Source organism: Camelina sativa, chromosome 14 (genome assembly GCF_030686135.1).
Source record: "Camelina sativa cultivar CO46 ecotype springtype chromosome 14, ASM3068613v1".
NCBI classification, from domain to species: Eukaryota; Viridiplantae; Streptophyta; class Magnoliopsida; order Brassicales; family Brassicaceae; genus Camelina; species Camelina sativa.
The window spans coordinates 25,515,166-25,534,669 of NC_141893.1; the positions used below are offsets into that span (position 1 = coordinate 25,515,166).

General features: G+C 35.1%; 1 long non-coding RNA gene, 1 other non-coding gene and 2 pseudogenes across 4 annotated transcripts; 1 reads left to right on the forward strand and 3 right to left on the reverse strand.

The window, feature by feature from the left end:
- Positions 1-4,043: 4,043 nt before the first annotated feature.
- Positions 4,044-6,087, reverse strand: LOC104742163 (uncharacterized; annotated as a pseudogene). Its single transcript, XR_015580849.1, has 4 exons — positions 5,158-6,087; positions 4,932-5,069; positions 4,461-4,700; positions 4,044-4,340 (listed from the first exon to the last, which is right to left on the reverse strand). The product of XR_015580849.1 is annotated as an uncharacterized LOC104742163 (transcript).
- Positions 6,088-9,756: 3,669 nt separating this feature from the next.
- On the forward strand, positions 9,757-11,473 carry LOC104742164 (uncharacterized). 2 transcript variants are annotated; one of them, XR_760466.3, is made up of 6 exons: positions 9,912-10,136; positions 10,233-10,336; positions 10,756-10,827; positions 10,916-10,971; positions 11,061-11,216; positions 11,291-11,473. It is a non-coding gene; the product is annotated as an uncharacterized LOC104742164 (long non-coding RNA). The 2 variants fall into 2 exon arrangements; XR_760467.3 differs by lacking the exon at positions 10,916-10,971 and having other exon boundaries at positions 9,757-10,136.
- A 163-nt stretch (positions 11,474-11,636) lies between these two features.
- On the reverse strand, positions 11,637-12,796 carry LOC104742165 (uncharacterized; annotated as a pseudogene).
- Positions 12,797-18,007: 5,211 nt separating this feature from the next.
- Positions 18,008-18,114, reverse strand: LOC147928601 (small nucleolar RNA R71). The gene has a single exon (XR_015581031.1). It is a non-coding gene; the product is annotated as a small nucleolar RNA R71 (small nucleolar RNA).
- Between the last annotated feature and the right edge of the window lie 1,390 nt (positions 18,115-19,504).

A 19,504-nucleotide genomic window follows, 5' to 3' on the forward strand; every position in this document is an offset into this window, starting at 1 on the left:
AATTCAAGAAACAATGTTAATGATGCTGCAAGGAAGTTGTAATTCCTTCTATGACAGATTCCAATTAGGAAAGGTCTATTATATATATCATGGGAATCACTTAAACATGCTAACAAGGAGTTCAAGACGGTTCATAATGATTATGAGATGACACTGAATGAAAATTTAGAGGTTGAGATCACATCCGAGTGATGGTATACATAAATCTAGTTACAGAATGCATATTGCAGTTGTCCTACTTTTGACTTCAATGAGTTAACCTGGGATAACAATAACTCCCATCAATGAATGCATAACTCTTTCTTTGTTTTGGTCACTGAGCAAAGAAACTGAAAATGAACACATCCATCACTTAAGAAAGCAATGGACAAAACTCTGTTACCTACCTTTCTTTGAGTCTATTAATTGATTCTCCTAGAGTTTTTGAATCTTGATTGAATTGATTTCACATTTCCCCTTTTTGCAGGCAAATTCATTTTTTTTTTTACAGGAATGGTGGACCTCTCTATAGATACCATATTTGCTTTCTCCGCTCTTTTCTCTTCTGTTTTTAAAGTTGTGGTAAAGCAAGCAACCAGAGTCGACATTGAGGCCAAGCAAGCAAGTCATGTCCATTGTCTTGTATTAGTAAATTTTCGACTTTCTATTTTGATTATTTTTCTTCAAATTGGTTGGTAGGGTGTATAATTATGAATGTTGAGTTGTCAAGTTCGAATCATTTTGTGATCTCTTGTTTGGGAAAAAATCCGAAAAATACATCATCTATTTTTTTAGCCGTTTAATACCTCTCTAATTATTAAATTGGACAAAAAATACGCGGTTTAATTTCCATTGCCTAAAAAACCATCGTTTTATTTATAATGGTAGATCCATACTTACTACTTAACAATTGTTAACTCTAATGATATAATTGTTACCCACGGTTAAAATATAACCCCACGTGGTTAATTGGTCGTAAATAAAGACACAATTGCCCTCTTCTTTTTCCCCCAAATCGATTTTGATTTTAAAAACCTAGAAGCCAAAAAATTGAGAACATCACATTTGATTTGAGAGAACGGTGAGCCAAAATTCAAGGTCTGATACGAATTCGAGCCGGAGCTGGGGTCCTCTTTGCAGCACTTGTGGTAGAGTCACGATTGTTGTGAAGTCATGGACCAATGACAATCCGGGTAGAAGATTCTACAAATGTGGTGTTCATAAATTCTTCAGTTGGACAGATGAACAAAAGCCATACACGTGGCAGAAGGTGAGCTTACTAGAGGCGAGAGATGAGATCAAGAAGCTGAAAGAATCTCTTAGGGCAATGAAAATGGTGAATGGTTCTAACACTGATTTACTGAAGACAGAGGATGAAGAGAAAAAGAAGCTTGATCCCCTAAACCCAATTGAATACCCAATACCCAGAAAATAGCGAACCCGAAACATTACAATTGAAATTAACAACGGTTTCATCTCTCTGTCGATTCTTGAAACGAACACACCACATAATAAACCAGAACCGCAACTACTCAGACGGCAACAAACATCGCAATCAAAGATATTCGGGATTTGAAGAAGTTTGAGAAGAAAAATCGCTTCTAGGGTTCTTCGATCCCAAATCGATTTGGAGAAAAAAGATAAGGACAACAATGTCTTTCGTTAGCTCTAATTAACCACGTGGAGTTATATTTTAACCGTGGTTAACAATTACGTCATTAGAGTTAACAATCGTTATGTCGTAAGTATGAATTTACAATTATAAATAAAACGATGGTTTTTTAAGGCAACGGAAATTAAATCGCGTATTTTTTATCCAATTTAATAACTAGAAGTATTAAACGGCTAAAAAAAATAGATTGCATATTTTTTCGCGTTGTTTCCCAAACTTTTATTTGAGCTTGAGGCATTGATGATCGTGACTTCTATTATCGTGTTTTCCAATTTTTTTAAACTTGCGGTATTAATGCTCTGGACCGGCTCTCGTCACAACATATTGTAAACTCTTTTGTGGATCACAACAAATTTCAGACATAAATTTTGGAACCACGTACGGGGGTCTTCATAAACCATTTGATGGGTCGTTATTGGAATTAAATTGATTCAGATCGTAGTGTGAAACATCTTTAGAGGAGATGGGTTTTATTCCTACAGAAAGTGGTCAGACTTTTTGTGTGTGCAAGAATATAATTGTGCATGAGAATATTACTTTTTTATTCTCTTTCCCGGCTTTGTGAGGTTAAAGCAAAGAAAGTTTATTTGCTTCTTCTGATACAACGCTGGACTGAAACTGACTTATTGAATGTCAGCTTTGATCTTTTACATGCATGCCATATAGTTCCTCTATTAAGTGACGCACATCGCTTCGGAGTTCAAAAATTGTTTTTCTGAGCTCCTCATCCTTGGTACTCTTAGACCTTATTATATAGCACGTGTGATCTGTTGATATCAATATCAGAACGATTGTTAAATTAATAACCTGGGAGAGATACTATAGTGTGGTGTAATCACCGACCCATCTCCTACGGGTGGCAAGAGGGATTGCATCATCAGTATCAGGTCCATGATGTAGTTTATGTAGTAAGTCTGTCAAGTCCCTAGGGATGGCATAAGCATCATGATGATTGGTTGTTTCTTACGTATTATAAATTATGACGAACAAAAAAGATTCATAATATCATCCTTTAAAGGATATAGTTTCTTCTTACTCTTGAAGATCACCAAAGATGATGTAAGAAAATATTTTACAACTTCCTTCCTTTTGCCCACTATGTTTAGTGCTCGACTGTGAATATACCGGAAAAAATATTCAACTAAAATTATATCGCCAGCCATAGGCAAACGAATATGGCCAAGTGTTTGAGTATTTGACATGATATTGGTGGCAAAATCTACTTACCGGGAGAGAATTTTCTGATTTCATGAAACCATCATATTCATTCTGCCTATACAGAGCAGCTCTTGAAATGTAACCATCAGATTCTTGCGAAAGAAGAAACCCAACTAGCTGACTCAGGTAATAGCAGGCCCGACCATTCACCCATTTTTATGACACATGGGTGTTGGGCCTCCATATTTTTTGAGATTTTTAGTAATAAAAATAGGCCTCAAAAAATATTTTTACTGCAAAAATAGGCCTCAATTTTATGAAAATTATAGATTTGGCCTCAAGTTTTAAATTTATCTATTTTTTTATTGCAAAAATAGGCCTCATTTTCCGAAATTTTAAGATTTAGTTTCAGTTTTATTTTTTTATCTATAAAATCCATTAAAAAGTAATTGTTTGTATTGGGCCACAAATTTCACTGGGCCGGCCCTGGGTAATAGTTTCTTCTGCCATTGATTTAGTAACTTCCTCAGCAAGAATCTGCCTATACAGAACATCAGCTCTTGAAATGTACTTAGCCTCAATTTGCCACCGTCCGTCCATCCATGTTGCTTAAAAAACACGTGAGACCGGTTGTTGCCACCTAAATCATCGTCCATGAGTCGAAACTCGTTGACCTACAAAAAAAATATATAGCATTCTTCAATGATCTTTGATCTCACATGTACCAAAATGCTTTCTAGCTTTTGACTCAAAGCTTTCAAGAATCTATTGTCCATTAACCCTTTCTATCATTGTTTCTTTATTGTTTTGGTATTGGAGAATGCCCTTCTCATTTGTGTTTTAAACATTCGATTTTCATAATCCTCCAATTGTTGTATTTGTTTTCAACTTTAGTGGAATGAAAACAAACGTTAGCCCAAACAAAAAATGGGAGGTAATATTCCTTCCGCGTTTGTCCATTTCTTGCTCTTCAAACTTTAAACTATAAAATTGATTTCTTATCCAAATTTTAGAAATTTTCTCTTAACGGTTTTCCTTCTTTTTGAACAACCACTGACAGAGTCATATTCTAATTAAGGTGCATGTGGTTGGAAAAAAACAAAAAAATTGATGTGTCAGAAGAAGGATTTTTGAGGTGTATATTGTGAGACAAAAAGATTATACTTTAGGCCAAACAAACTCGTAGTTTAGAATCATGCTTTTATTCAATGCAATAGATATGTAACAACAACTCTTTTGAGAGCTTAAAGATCAACATATTCTAAAATCCTGGTCCAAGCACGAACCACATTTCTTTTAGAAGTTTGAGAATTTTGTAGACAAATCACATAATCTGATATTGACAAAGGGTAATTACTTAACTATTAGCAGCCACTTAGGATATAATCACAAGTCTTGAGTGAATGTATTGCTTGCATCCATACATGTTTCAGATCACTTGACCAGCAGATACTCCCTTAAAGGAACTTAGTGCGCTGATAACCGATTCGTATACCTCTATACCTTTCATGAACACAGTATCTTTAAGGAACTGAGGCCAAGAGAAAATGTTTATATCAGTATTTTGATTATATATATATATATATATATATATATATATATATATATAACTCAAAGATATCAATACATAATATATCATCATGCCAAATACCTCGTTATGGTTATGCACTAAAACAGGAGTATTACTCATTGGAGAGAAACCCAAAACCGGAATTCCCAACGTGCGAATAAAGCGTGAATCCGTTGTTGAAAGCAAAACTTCAGGCTTTGCGAGTTTTCCTCCCGTTGCTTCAACAGCTTGCTTGAAGATAGACCACCAAGGATTGGTATCATCTATTGGAGTCATTATAGCTCGTCCTAAATAGTCTCTTAAATTTCCTTTCAGTTTTATCTGGTGGCAAGAAAAATACAGCAGAATGATTATTCTCCCTAATTAAAAGCCAAGAACAGTTTTGCGTAGCCACAAAATGTTATTTTTCTCCTTTACTGCATTTGTTGCTAAATTCTTAACCAAGGAAGACCATAGAAGGATCACTCCTTAAGACAGATTTAAAAACAAAGAGCTAAAGAATATTCTATAACCAACACAAACAACATCTAGTTTAGGTGCATGTTCACTTACTATGTAGGTCATGTTCCTAATAGAAGGAGCCCATTTTTCAGCAATTATTTTTTCCATAAGATCTGGATCTGCCGTAGGAGGCAACCTTAGATCATACCCAGCTTCTGCTTCTGAAGGCTGCATGTTCATCACAAACCCCTGGAAAAAACAAAAAAAAAAACACTTTTATCTCATATACACATAAAAAAAAAAATTAAAAATTGCAAAACTGAAATCATCAACTCACAGTAGTAGAAGGAGTTCCAGCTTTAAGATAAACTGGATTCACAGAGATAACCTCCCAAGTCGCAGCTTTACCAGCTTTGACCAAATCAAACTGCGTCTCTCTAAACTTAGATATCAACTCAACACTCTTCATCAAATTCTCCATAGCTGAATTATCATACAACTTAGCACTATGACCTGGGATGCCTTCAGCTCGTATAACAAGATGCCATGGAGTACGTTCAGCGTAAAACACTCTGCCTCATCTCCAGGACTCGCTTGCCCTTCATCCATGACAAATCCTAAATTCAACTCTGTAAACTCGGAAGATGCCGCGAACTTCATCATCCCGTCGAATCCACCTATCTCTTCTTCAGGAACGTATGAGATATGAACAGTGCGAAGAGGAGAGAAGCCTCTTGATTTCAAGTTCTTGATTGCTTCAAGGTACTGAACACCGACACACTTGTCATCTTGCGCGCCACGAGCGTAGATATGGCCATCGATGGTACGGTGAGCTGAGAACGGTGGATGAATCCATTTCTCGGATTCAGCGGGAACAGAATCGAGGTGAGAGTTAAAGAGAATCGAAGGAAGGTTAGAGTTTGAGCCTAGCCATGTGAGGAGAAGAACTGGCTTACCAGGAACAAACTCGATTGTTCGAGAAGTTAGACCTATTGATCTAGCTTGATCAAGAAGAAACGAGACTGCTGCGGTGTAGTTAGGGTTTGGATGAGCGGTGTTGATTCTTAAGTATTGTTGGAATCGTGTGATTGGTGTATCTTCTTCTTCCTTTTCGCTGTTTGATTGAAGTGAGAAGATGATGGAGAAGAGGAAGAGAGTCCAGAGAAGAGAAGACACGGCCACGGAATCTTTCACCATGGATTTGTAGTTGGAGGAGTGATTACCGATCTGAGGATGAAGAAGAAGAAGAAGAAGAAGAGCTTTTGCTATTTTTATTGTGACTTGAGCTTGACCGAAGAACTATGGATGGAAATGGTCTTTTAAAAAATTATTAAACAAGAGACCATGTCATATATTCAAATCATTTGTATCGTGCCACCATGCTATGCCATGCGGGGGATATTTTAAATATCTAGTCTTTAAAAATGTTTCCGTTTAAGATTAGTAGAACTATTATTATCTTACATCTCTTAATGTAAACTGATTCAACCTCACAAACCTTACTTAAAAAAGGATAGAATATATGTTAATTCTCTTAAAACTAAGTACAGTATACGAAGGTGGGCTTTGCTAATGGTTTTATGATTATCATTTATGATGTTAAAAGCACTTGTGACATTTTTTTTTTATTTTTTTTTTTTTTTTTTTTTAATTCAGGAGTGATCCTGAAAACTTAGTTTCCGTTTATTGTAAAATAGCTTTAGGTAGTATATAGTTTAGTTATTGTGGTTCAAAAATATATCTAGAGCACGTCAATAATTTTTTTGCTTACTAGGTCCAAACACTAATGCCTAATGTCGGAGAACTAATCGAACTCAGGTGGCGGGACTTTACTCAATTTTTAACGTCAATAAATTTAATTAGTCATCTAAGAGATCGTTCTGATAAAGTTGACAGTTCCCACCATAATTGCCACTTGATCAGCTAGTTCGGGCCATGACCAGATTTAAGATTTACATTCTTTCGAAAAAAAGTAACATCTCTATATTAGTAAAAGAGAAGTACAAAATGAATTCGAGTTAGTCAAAATTAGAAAATTACCCAAAATCAACTAAATTAGATTCAGGTCAGAAATATCCGTTTTGTTTATAATGGGTTATCGGGCTAAAATCTGAAATGTATTTAAATTTTGCAATATTTATTTAAATTTAAATTATACTCCTAAGGAAAACTAAACAAACATTTCCAAAAACAAAAACCATATTAATTACGAGAATATTGATTTTCCTATTATTTAGGAAACCCATATATATATAATTTTTTAAATAAAACCATATTTCTTATTTAGAAAATAGCATATTTCTTATATGACTTAAGTTATTAATAACTAATAAAGAAAAAAATGTAAATTTTACTACGAAATAATTTAATAAAAATCTTTAATTTTTTGAAAAGAGAATATTTTTTAAAACAAATTTTTAAAATTTTACAACAATAATATTAAGTTTGTTATAAAATTATCTCTGTAATTATAATAAAGTACATAATAATTAATAATGATAATGTAATTTATCTACACCATCAAATAGAAAATAATTTAATTATATGATGATTTTAATTTTATAAACCATTACAAAACCTTTAATGGATTATCGTTTAAACAAACTTACCATAATTAAAACGTATAAATATATTTTAAAATTTTGATTTAATAAAAATATCTAAGAAGATCAATTTAAATTTAGCATTCCCCAAATATAGTACCCAACATACAACTATAAATATATTCGAATGCCAAAAACCTTTAATGTTAATTATTCGAATTATAAAAAAAAAACTAACCATATTTAAAAACTGTTTAGAGATAATAAGGAAATTTAACTATATTTTACAATATTTATTTAAATTAAATTATACTCCTAAGGAAAACTAAACAAACATTTCCAAAAATAAAAACCATATTAATTACGAGAATATTGGTTTTCCTATTATTTAGGAAACCCATATATATAATTTTTTAAATAAAACCTTTAATGTTAATTATTCGGACTATAAAAAAAACTAACCATTTTTAAAAAATGTTTAGAGATAATATGAAAATCTCAATAAAATCAATCACCCTAATAATTAGCACTTGACATAAGTCACATAACCACTCGAAAATTAAATGAATAATCTGATTTTGATATTTTTGGGAGCAATAGTGTATAATTTGATTTCAAACCTACAAACTAACCAAAAATAAAATTAAATTTTCAGTTACACGATAATAGTTTACAAAATCATATCACAATAGTTATTATTATATATGCAAGTATAATCTTAATCTTAAATATGTTGAAAAAAAAATCTTAATCATAAATATAGATTTCAATTTTTTGGAAATTGAGCATATACCTCGAATCTATATTTAAACATTTGATTCACAAATATATTATTAAGATTATATTTATGACAGTGTTAATTAACCCTAAATATTGAAACGGACTTTATTTACTCTATAAACTAGGAGATATCACGTGCTTTAAGCATGAGTCAACATTTAAAAAAATATATATAATATAATAATAAATTTTATTGTTATATATTTTTTTTAAAAATATTTTGTTTGGGATGATATTTATTTTTATTTATTCTGTAAATCTATTAGTCTATTTGAATACTAATTATTTTAGAATATTATAGTATTTTATTTTTGACATATTATTACAGTTTTATATTGTTTGTTTGTTGTATTTGCATCATTATTTTGTGAAATATAAAATAGTAATTTTAATATTATAATTGTGAGCAAATAAAAATTATTATTTTATCATCTATTTAAATTTAGTTTTACCAACCGGCCAATTTGGAAATTAAAACACACATTTTTCATAGATTGGGTAATATATATTCGTTTTTAAAAATTTCAAATCACAACATATGCAGAAATATTTTTGCATTTGATTAATCATAAGTATTATATGAAAATTCCAAACAATTTGTAAATAAAATAAAATAAAGATGATAGGAGAATCATAATTTGAAATCTTAACAAAATCTTCGAATTAGTTATTAAAAATAATTATATTATATACTTGGATATAAAATCTTAGTTTTTAAAATTCTAATTGGTTTATATTTTTTTTTAAAAAATATTTACTAATTTTGTCCATAATTTATTAGAGAGAGAAAATATTTTTATTTTTATTTTTTTAGATTTTTTAATATTTGAACTGTGAGTGTTTTTTATTTTTAATTAATTATATTTATTTAAATTAATTAATTAAGTTTAATTAAATTTTTCGAATGGCAATTGAATATAATTTTTTACTCATTTGAAGGTTAGTTTCATATTTGTATTTCTCAATTAATATAGTAGGATATAGAAGTCGACTAACATATTCACTCCTCACTAATCATTGAAAATTTTCTATTTTTATTGATATTTTTAACATATGTCGAAACAATAACTGTTGCATGGTTTCAAACGAGATATACATGTTTCTTGAATCACTTCGATGAAACATATGGTGCTTTTTTTGAATCTTCTTTTTTTTTTATAGCAATAATTTGCTCATGTGTCAATCTGTTAGTTTTTATATAAAGACCAATTTTTTTTTTTCTTTGGTCATGATTTGTTGATAGATTATGTTTAACTTGGATACAAAAATAAATCTGAATGTATCCAAAAATATATGGATTTATAAAAACAAAAAATACATACTTGAATGTAGCTTTTGTTTTTATGTGCTTCAATTTGACATATAAACACATTTCACGGCCATATATTTTAATGCCCCTTAACATATTTTTCAAAAATTTTGAGAACAAATTTGACTTTCTTTTGCGTGACATGAAAGGGAGAAAGAGAATTTGATATATAAGCTCATTGAGATTTGATATTACCAATTTCTTTTTCATTCTACTATTTTATCCAAACCCATTACACAAATATATGATTTAATGTAATTGATTATACTAAAATTTATATGTCGTACATGTCCGCAAATATTCCCCTGCGTTGTAGCGCGAATGAGATCCTAGTTAATAAGATTATCCCTAATGGGAGGTTTTAAGAGTGGTTTTTACTGTTTGTGGGAAAAAAATAAATCAATTAAAAGAAAAAATGATAAGAAATCTGATTTAAGAGGCGCTACGTGTCAAGCTGTTGTTGGACAAGTAAAATAATAGAAGAGCAAAAAATTTTTATCATCGATCGAGTTCAATCTGTTTTTTTTTTCTCTCTTTCTCTCGCAATAGAAGTCCCGAATCGACTTTGGAAGAAGATGGAATCGAATGATATATAATCAGAGGAGGTTGGGGTCTGAGGTGATGCGTAGCGGAGGAGATTGAATCGGCGGAGGTGATGCGTAGCGAAGGAGATTTCGCGATTAGGTAAACAAATTAGGGTTGTTTGATTTTTGATCCCATATAGGCCATTTTATAGCAATTCCTTTGTGACCAAGTTAATTTTGGCAATCTTATGGACAGTTACTTGCTACTGGTGGATTAGATGGTGTTGTTCAGATCTTTGATGCTTCATCAGGAGATTTTAAATGTGTTTTGGACGGTCCCGGTGGTGGAATCGAATCGAGGTATCAACATAGCTACTTGTGCTTTACTCAGTAAGGTGTTGACTATGGTGTATTCTGTGTGTGTTTTAGTTTTGTGTTCTGTCGCTTGGTAGTGTCACAATTCTTGTCAAAGTTTAAAGCTTTAGTATCGATATAGGAAAATATCTCAACCAGTGTACCAAATTGGCTAGTTGTTTGATCCTTTGATTATGAATGCGGGGAATTTGGTTTGACAGAGAGTAACAATATTTGTACTTGTCATTAGTAAGATGGCTCCTCCGTCGTCTTTCCTGTCTCCGGGAATGTTTATCCTCTTGGGTAACTGCCAAATTTCACATCTTTTTTTAATTTCTCTGTTTCTTGGTTCTTTCTAGTCACCCATTTGTGTGTTTGATCTTCTTTGTTTGGGGATTGTGTTCAACTGATACTTTCTTTCACAGGGATTTGAGTGACAATGAGCTCGTTGGTCCTATCCCACCTATACTTGGCAATCTCTCATTTACCGGAAAGTTGTGAGTCTCCTTTATTTAAACCATATACGTATGCTTCATATGTTCAGCTCTTGGCATATACATAAATACATGCTTTATATCCAATTAGGTATCTCCATGGAAATAAGCTCACTGGTCCAATCATATGTCACGTCTCAGCTATTTGTAATATGTCACACTCATCAAGTTTGTTTCTGTGAAGCTTTTGCATTACCTATACTTACCTTTTCTGTTTCGTTTATCCGATTTCACAGGCAACTAAACGACAACAAACTGGTGGGAACTATCCCACCTGAGCTTGGGAAGCTAGAGCAATTGTTTTGGCTGTTTTACTTGCAGTGATGTATCATTCAATCTGCTCTCCCGAGTTATTCCCTCTAAGTTGGCCAACTACAGAGTCTAAACTCTTTGTAAGTTAATCATATGATCTTATCCTTTGAATTATATACAAAATATAAGTATGGATCATTATGTTTATGTGCAGAATATTGAACAACAACAAGCTCCATGGGAAAATTCCAGAACAGTTTTTGTAACAACAACAAGCTTCATGTTTATTTTTATGTTAAGAGACTCAAAATAAGAACCCACCATTGGAGGGAAAAATTGTAATTATGCTTACCAAAGTTCTTATTCAACTAAAAGTACATCTTATATTAATTCAAAATTATAAGAGCCCCAATAATATAACCTTCATTGAGGTTGCCCTAAGTCAAACTAGTTCAACCCTCTTAATCTAATTTTATTCAAGTAATTAAATGAGATTGCATTTCGATGAGAGACTTTTATACATCTTTTAATTTCTTTTTTCCGTATTGGCAAAAATAATATAATCTAAAGAAGGAAAAAAAACCTTATTATTCGTGAAATGTAGCAAAAGGGTGGTCCATAAGACATGGACAACAACAAAAAATTGCATCACTATCCAAGATGAAAAAAAAAAATGAAAAAACCCCCCAAACAAAAGCTAGATATTAACGTGGCAAGTACAACGAATAAGAGGTACGAAGAAAGGATCGGTGAAGTAGCCAAGAATCACATTGGTGCATTCATGTCTCATGTTGAGAATAAGGTTGCAGCAATAGTCACTAACACGAAACTTCCCAGTGTAGTAACTCACTTCCATCTGTTGTTTACATATTGCCGACGGCCCAAAATCTGTTATGCAGCTGATGAAATGAACCCATGGATTCTGATAAGGATGCGCTGGAGTTGTTGGCATTGTTGGCGTGGGAGTGGACACAGGTTGTGGACGTGGTGGAGATTTCTTGGGAAATGGACGTGGAGGCGTTGATGGTTTTAGAGTCGGAGGAGATGGTTTAGGAGGCGTTGGTGAAAGCTTGGGAGTTGGAGGTGGCGTTGATGGTTTTGGAGTCGGAGGAGATGGTTTACGACGTGGAGGAGATGGTTTGGGAGGTGGCGGGGATTTTTTAGGAGTTGGTGGTGGTGGTTTAGGAGACGGCGGAGACTTTTTAGGAGTTGGTGGAGGCATTGATGGTTTGGGAGGAGACGGAGATGGCTTAGGAGACGGTGGAGACTTTTTAGGAGTTGGTGGTGGTCATAATGGTTTAGGAGGAGACGGTGATGGTTTAGGAGGCGGCGGAGACTTTTTGGGAGTTGGTGGCGGTGATAATGGTTAAGGAGGCGGCGGCGACTTTTTAGGAGGTCGTGACGGCGGTGATGGTTTAGGCGATGGTGGAGATGGCTTACGCGACGGAGGAGGTGGAGGTGCAGGGTAGGATATAGAGACGGCGGCTCCAGATCCGTTGTTATAAGTACATTTCCAAATTTTGGAATCTTGGAAACTCAAATCCACACCAAAGTAATGGTTCTGGTCGGTATTTATCAGCGTGTCCTCATTGGAGACTTCCAAAGGTTTTGGCCAAGTTGCGATCGTTGTTGTTGGTGAAAAGATGAAACATATGAGAGGTACGAGAACGATGAGGCTCTTCATTGTTGAATGCAATTTTATTGAAATGGAACTAGAGTTATATATAGATGAGCTTTCGGTTAAACCTTTTTTTTTCTTTCTTTCTTTCTTTCTCTTTTGTTTACTTTATTTGTTTTTGATTTAATGTATAATTAAGGAAGAAGAATAGATTAAACTTGCATGACCTTTATTTATGGATAAAAACACGGAAATATAGAATTTTATGATATATTTTAGGAGGATCTTATCAGATACTTAACTGAACTCATCCTCTTATATTTTCTCGGATTGAAATTGTCAAACATATGGTTTTCTTTAAGATATGTTGCGGATTTCATCATATCAGCCGAAATCTAATGTTAAAGAAAAAAAAAAAATGTGCATATATATATGTATATATATGTTGTTTATACACTTGTGTGATTGAATTCTAACTTAGAATTTTGAAAACTTTAACAAAATTATGAAAAGTGAATAAAGGGTGAAAGATTATTAAGGATTGCTAGAAAGTATTTTATAATTTTGTTGATTAGTTTTCTTAAATCTTATAAAGTCTTCCAAACAATCTCTATATCTATACTAGTATTTTGGCAAGAGTTTTTGCCATTTAAATCAGTTTTGGAAAGTTTGAGCATTTAATGTCATTGCATTAAATCGATCACTATTCATTTTTATGGGCCAATGTTTTATCATAATCGATGTCCTTATTTTTTATGGGCCTTCATATGTGTTTTTGCCACATCCCATTTTGCATATAGGCCTAAGAAAAATTTACATAAAATCGGTATAATAAATAAAATATAAATGATCTTTTTAATTGCAATATAAACGATCTCTTTATTTGTAGCTCAATCAAAGACAAATTATTAGAAGAGACATGATTTAACTTACCTTAAAAACCATAGCTATATAAAGAAACCAAAAATAGCTATTGCGAGTAAGTTTTCAAACTCTCCCAGGCACCATCCCTGAGGACCTTGAGGATGACTTTTATCCGGATCTCACCTACTGCTCTCCTCCAATAAGAACAGTTCAACCGTTATATAATGGACACTTCCCGCTCACCCACCATTGTCCTGTGGATATATCTCCAGATGAACTCGTTCATGCCCCAACAAGATCTAATCCGGAGAGCATTTACTCTAGTATCAATCGATATTCTGCCCATTTGTTCTTGTTTTCTCTGCATTTACTACCCATATCCTACTTAAGTGTGTTCCCCAACCTTTAAGCCTTTGTCCCTCGTCCATACCTTGTTCATCCACTCTCATTTCGCCAAATCGCTTTACTATATGTGTTTCTGAACATGTCGAACCGCATACCATACCACCAGAAAGGTAAAGGGATTACAAGAGGTTTTTCCCCTCCACCACGCAAACGTATCCGAGCCCCAGAAATAGTTACCTCAGATCTGATAAAAGAAAATGCCCTAACACTCATTGGACGCCTAACCAACCCCACCCTCCAGCGCATGTGGGGTCTCTTCCCGTTTCTCATAAACAGATGGAACTTGCGAGGGAAAGTCACCAGCTCAGATCTACGACAGGGGTGCTTCCATTTCAAATTCGAAAAAGAGGAAGACTTACATCAAGTCTTGGCAAACAGACCGTACCATTTTGACCAATGGATGGTAATCCTAAAAAAATGGGAACCAATCATCTCTACAACCTTTCCAGCCATGATTCCATTATAGATAGAAGTTCAAGGTCTCCCCAAACATTACTGGAAGCTTGAGATGCTCCAAACCATTGGTGAAGTGATGGACGAATTTCTGGATTGGAAAATCACTAGCTCGGCTATACAACTAAAGGTCCTTATGAACGGAGTTGAACCTATTACAAAGGAAACTATTGTTGAATTTGCTGATGGCAATGAGGTCTTAGTGCATTTAGATTATAAAAACCTGAAAAATCATTGTACCTATTGCTTACGTCTGTCACATGATAAGAGTAAGTGGCCTGGGTTGCAAGTCCAAGAGGATATCCCTCTAGTTCCGAGAAACCCTGCTCGAGATCTGTCAGCTCAAAGATCAACTTCAAGAAATTATTACACTCCACAAGATAACTTCCTGCCTCCCAAAAACCAACCACAGTTTTCAGAGAGAAGCAGGCTACCTAGACCAATTCCAAATTCTAGAAAACGTCAATTTGTTAACCTTGAGGAGAATGAGAGATCACATTCCGACTCCAGACAATTCCATCTCAGCTATAGAGAATCAGGTGATGTGAGACACAAGGCTCGATACCGCAGAACTCCACCGCACCAACTTACAACATCATCACATGGTTATAGAGGATCTCTGCCCCACCACCCCCATGCTCATACGGCTTGTAACCTTCAATGGAAAGAAAAACCAACCACTTATGTGGAGGAGCAGGGTGACCCCTCTATTTCCTCTCGAGCTAGAAGACCCCCTCTGGAACGTGATGTTACGAGTCCTGATCCTTACACACCACCCCCATGACATGAAAGTCAAGTACCTAACCTGCCACCAAGTTTACCTCCTCCACCCACTGATAACCCTCGTAGAAATCAAGTCTTCGAGGACCTCCGGGAAGTCACAATACAATACATCTCCTGTCCGGACCCCTCTGAGAGTGCGGCTCGACGCATGAGGGTTATGCAGAGTGAAAGACAATCTTATGGAGAACACAGCTGAATCTATTCTTGCTTACCAGAATACCTTGGGAGTTGACCCTTCCCCGAAGATCTTACCTGCAACTGAGAGTGGCCATGCTTTGTGCCCCATTAACACTGATGTCCCAACACTAGAGAGGGATGTAGGAGGCCCAAGTAAGCGAGGGAGAGGTCGTCCCCTACACATAAACAAGCAGCAAGATCATCCCAAAAGTTGCTAGGAGCAAAAATTCAGAAACGAAACTTTACTCAAGGTTCTCCAAAGAAGCCACTTACTACTAGAGACCTGGAGAAAGCTGGCTCTTCGAAGCCAACTCATAAGAAAACATCAAAACCCTCTCCTAAAGGAAAGAACCAACCTGCAAAATCCAAGAGTTCAAACCCGGATCCCCACAGACGTACAAACAAGGTCGAGTTGACCGAGCCGCCCACTTATTTTGTCTTTTAGCATTTTTAGGGCTTCCCTTCCTTTCCCTATAAAAGGCCTTGTACCCTGCAGCCACAAAAAGAGAGACTTTTTAGAGTACAATTCTAGACCTAGTATTTACCCTTTTGGGGAATTATTCCTTTTTGCTTTTTATTGCTTAGATCTTTAGCCACTTTTGTTTATTTTCTAAGAAATCTTTGATACTTGTTGGTTTCATAACTTTCAAAGTATTAAGAATTTGAGTTTGATTTCTTCTTCAATATTGTAGATCTTCATCTCATCTTTCTAAACATGCAAGTTTCATTGATTTCTGGGTTTATGACTTTGTTCATCATGTTTTGTGTTTGTGAGTAGTGGCTTAGGATCTTGAGGATGGATTAGGTTGGATAAAGATTCTGGTTGTTTAGATTGGTCAAGCTTGTTTGTTATAGATCTCTTCTAGGCTAGATATGCTCTATGCTAATCTTATATCTGAGAGGGTAAGGTTAGATCTTAAGCTTCTTAGCATCACATCAATGTCTAAGTTGTTAGATAAGGCTAGATCTAGAGATTATCATGAAGCATGCTAAGAGATTATATGTTTTGTTGATTTTTGACTTTAATGATCTATTGTCTAATGCCTGCTTTTATATGATCTTTGCTAGTGAGAGCTAGATTGGGAATATCTTAGCTTGATTGTTATTGTCATGAGAATGGATTAACATGTATTAGAAGATCATTGTCTAGAGATAGCTCATTGTTGATTGAGGTTTGTTGACCAATTTAGATAGTCATAGCTTGAGTCCATCCCATGAATCCTTCCTTAAGACCTTTCTTTGTTTATTGATTTCCTTTTTAAGTATTGTTAATTGATTGCTGCTTGCTCTGTTTCAATATTTGCTCTGTTTCTGGCATTCACTTATCAACTCGACCATCCACTCGATCGAGCATCCGATCGAGTGCTTGCTCGAGCTCCTTCGAGAGTTCCTGTTTTATGTTTTGCATCTTTCTGTTTCATTCTCTGTCTCATTCTAGTTACATTTCCTGTTGCATTCATTTAGTTTTTGTTTAATCATGTGGCATTACTTAGTTTGCTTAATATAATTCATGTTCCTGCTTTATTTCATTATTGCTTTAATCATTCTGTTTACTTTGCATTTAGTATCCTGTTTTAGTAGGTTTACATTCTGCATTTCATAATCATCATTAGGTTGTTAGTGACAAACATCCTTCATATTTGGCTTAACTTATATGAGTATTCATATCCTGATTGCTTGCATCACACTCATTATGGTTTGACATCTCTTATACTACAACTGCATAATAGTAATTGAAACCTCTTCCACCTGATCATCACATCATTCCATCTCTTTCATCATATCATTCACCACACAAAAATAAGAGTTTCAATTTGGCGTCGTTGCCTGTTTGAGTGTTTATTTGTGACATTTAGGATTTATACAAGTCTAAGATTAAGTTCTATTGCTCCTTTAACCATTACTGATTTAAATTCTTCATCTGTTTGGTTTTTTTGGGTCTCAGGTACCAACTCGACATACAACTCGAGCTACCACTCGAACATCTGCTGTTCGAGTACCTGATCGAGTCACAACCCGGATACAATTAGTCGTCTCGTCTCAGTCAGTTCGACCTTCACTCGAGCCAGTGCTCGACCGAGTGCCTGTTCGAGTACCTGATCGAGTCCGTTGATGCAAACAAGATCCAAGGGTAATCAGAATCTTCAGAGGTACCTTGATCACATCAACAGACTACCAAGAGATTTGAGACAGCAGAGAACAAGGATCCAACAAGAACAAGAGAATCAGTTGCTAATGGAGCAACAAAACAATCAAGATCCAAGACCAAGAAACATTGGTGCTGGAGATGCACCAAACACACATAACCAAAGAGCTGGTATTGTGCCTCCAATAATTGCTAATAATAATTATGAGATCAAAAGTGGACTGATCTCTATGATACAAGCAAATAAGTTCCATGGTTTGCCAATGGAAGATCTCCTAGACCATCTTGATGAGTTTGACAGGATTTGTAGCCTCACAAGGATAAATGGTGTAAGTGAGGATGGATTCAAACTAAGTCTGTTCCCTTTTTCCCTTGGAGATAAAGCACACTTGTGGAAAAAGACCTTACCAACAGGAGCTATCACAACCTGGGACAGCTGCAAAAAAGCCTTCTTAGCTAAGTTTTTCTCAAATGTAAGGACTGCTAGATTGAGGAATGAGATCTCAAGTTTTGCACAGAGAAATAATGAAAGCTTTTGTGAGGCATGGGAGAGATTTAAAGGTTTCCAAACTCAGTGTCCCCACCATGGATTCAGCAATGAGTCTTTGCTCAGCACCTTATATAGAGGAGTTCTACCTAAGATAAGGATGCTTTTGGACACAACTTCAAATGGAAATTTCCTCAAAAAGAATATAGAAGAAGGATGAGAGCTAGTAGAGAATCTAGCACAATCTGATGGGAACTACAATGAGGACTATGACAAAACAATAAGGCTTGCCTCCAATGATCAAGATGAGAAGTACAAGAAGGACTTGAAGGTTGTTCATGAGAAGTTGGACCAGATTCTACTAGATTTCCTTGCTGAAGAACAAGCTCCAGTTCAAGATGGGGAGAATGAATTTGCAGAAATTTGCTACATGCAAAATCAAGGAGGATTCAAAGGTTACAATCAAGGAGGAGGATTCAAGAACAACAACCTCTCCTATAGAAGCAACAATGTGGCCAATCCTCAAGATCAAGTCTACCCACCTCAACAACCCCAACAACAAAACAACTATGCCCTCAAACAACAACATCAAGGGTTCCAGCCTCAATTGTGTCCCCCACCAGAGTTTCAGACTAACTAAGGCCAAGAACCAGATTTGAGAGCTATGATGCAACAAATGTTGCTTGGGCAAGCAAATGGGCAGATTGAGGATGCAAAGAAGTTTGCTGAGCTGAACCAAAAGATAACCTCTCAGTATAATGATCTCAACATCAAGTTTGAAAGTCTGAACTCTAGAGTGAAGTACATGGAAAGCAACATTACCTCTACTTCAGCTACAAAGCCTAATCAACTTCCTGGAAAAGCTATTCAAAACCCAAGGGAGTTTACTGCTAAAGCTGTTCATCTGTATGAGGAAGCTGTCACTGAGGACAGTGAAGTTCAAAATGGGGAGGATTCATCATTTATTGAAGCTCAGAGTAAAAGTTTCACACAGCAAACTGAATCCGGAAAAGCACTCGACCTAGTGCTCGACCAACACACGATCGAGTGACTGATCGAGTGACCAGTCGAGTTGATTCCCCTGAAGCTGTTAAACCTGCTAAGTATATTCCTCCTGCTTATAAACCACCTCTGCCTTTCCCAGGACGTTTCAAGGCACAAAAGCTGAAAGAACTAAAGGAAATCATTGAGAAGAAGGAAGCCATGGCTTTACAAGAAAAGGAAGTAATTGAGAAGAAAGAGGTGATGTCCATTCAACAAGAGGTTATCATTGAGAAGAAAGAGGAAGATAGAGGACCCCCTTTGGAAAAATATGCTCAACATCCCTTCCTCAAGGAAATGATTCTTAAATTATCCAAGCAAAAAGCTCAAGAACAAGATACCAAGGATTTGAAAGAGATTGGGAAAGCTATTATCCCAACAAAGCTTGAAGATCCAGGGTCATTTAACCTACCTTGTTCCATCAGCTATATGCACTTCAACAAGTGTCTATGTG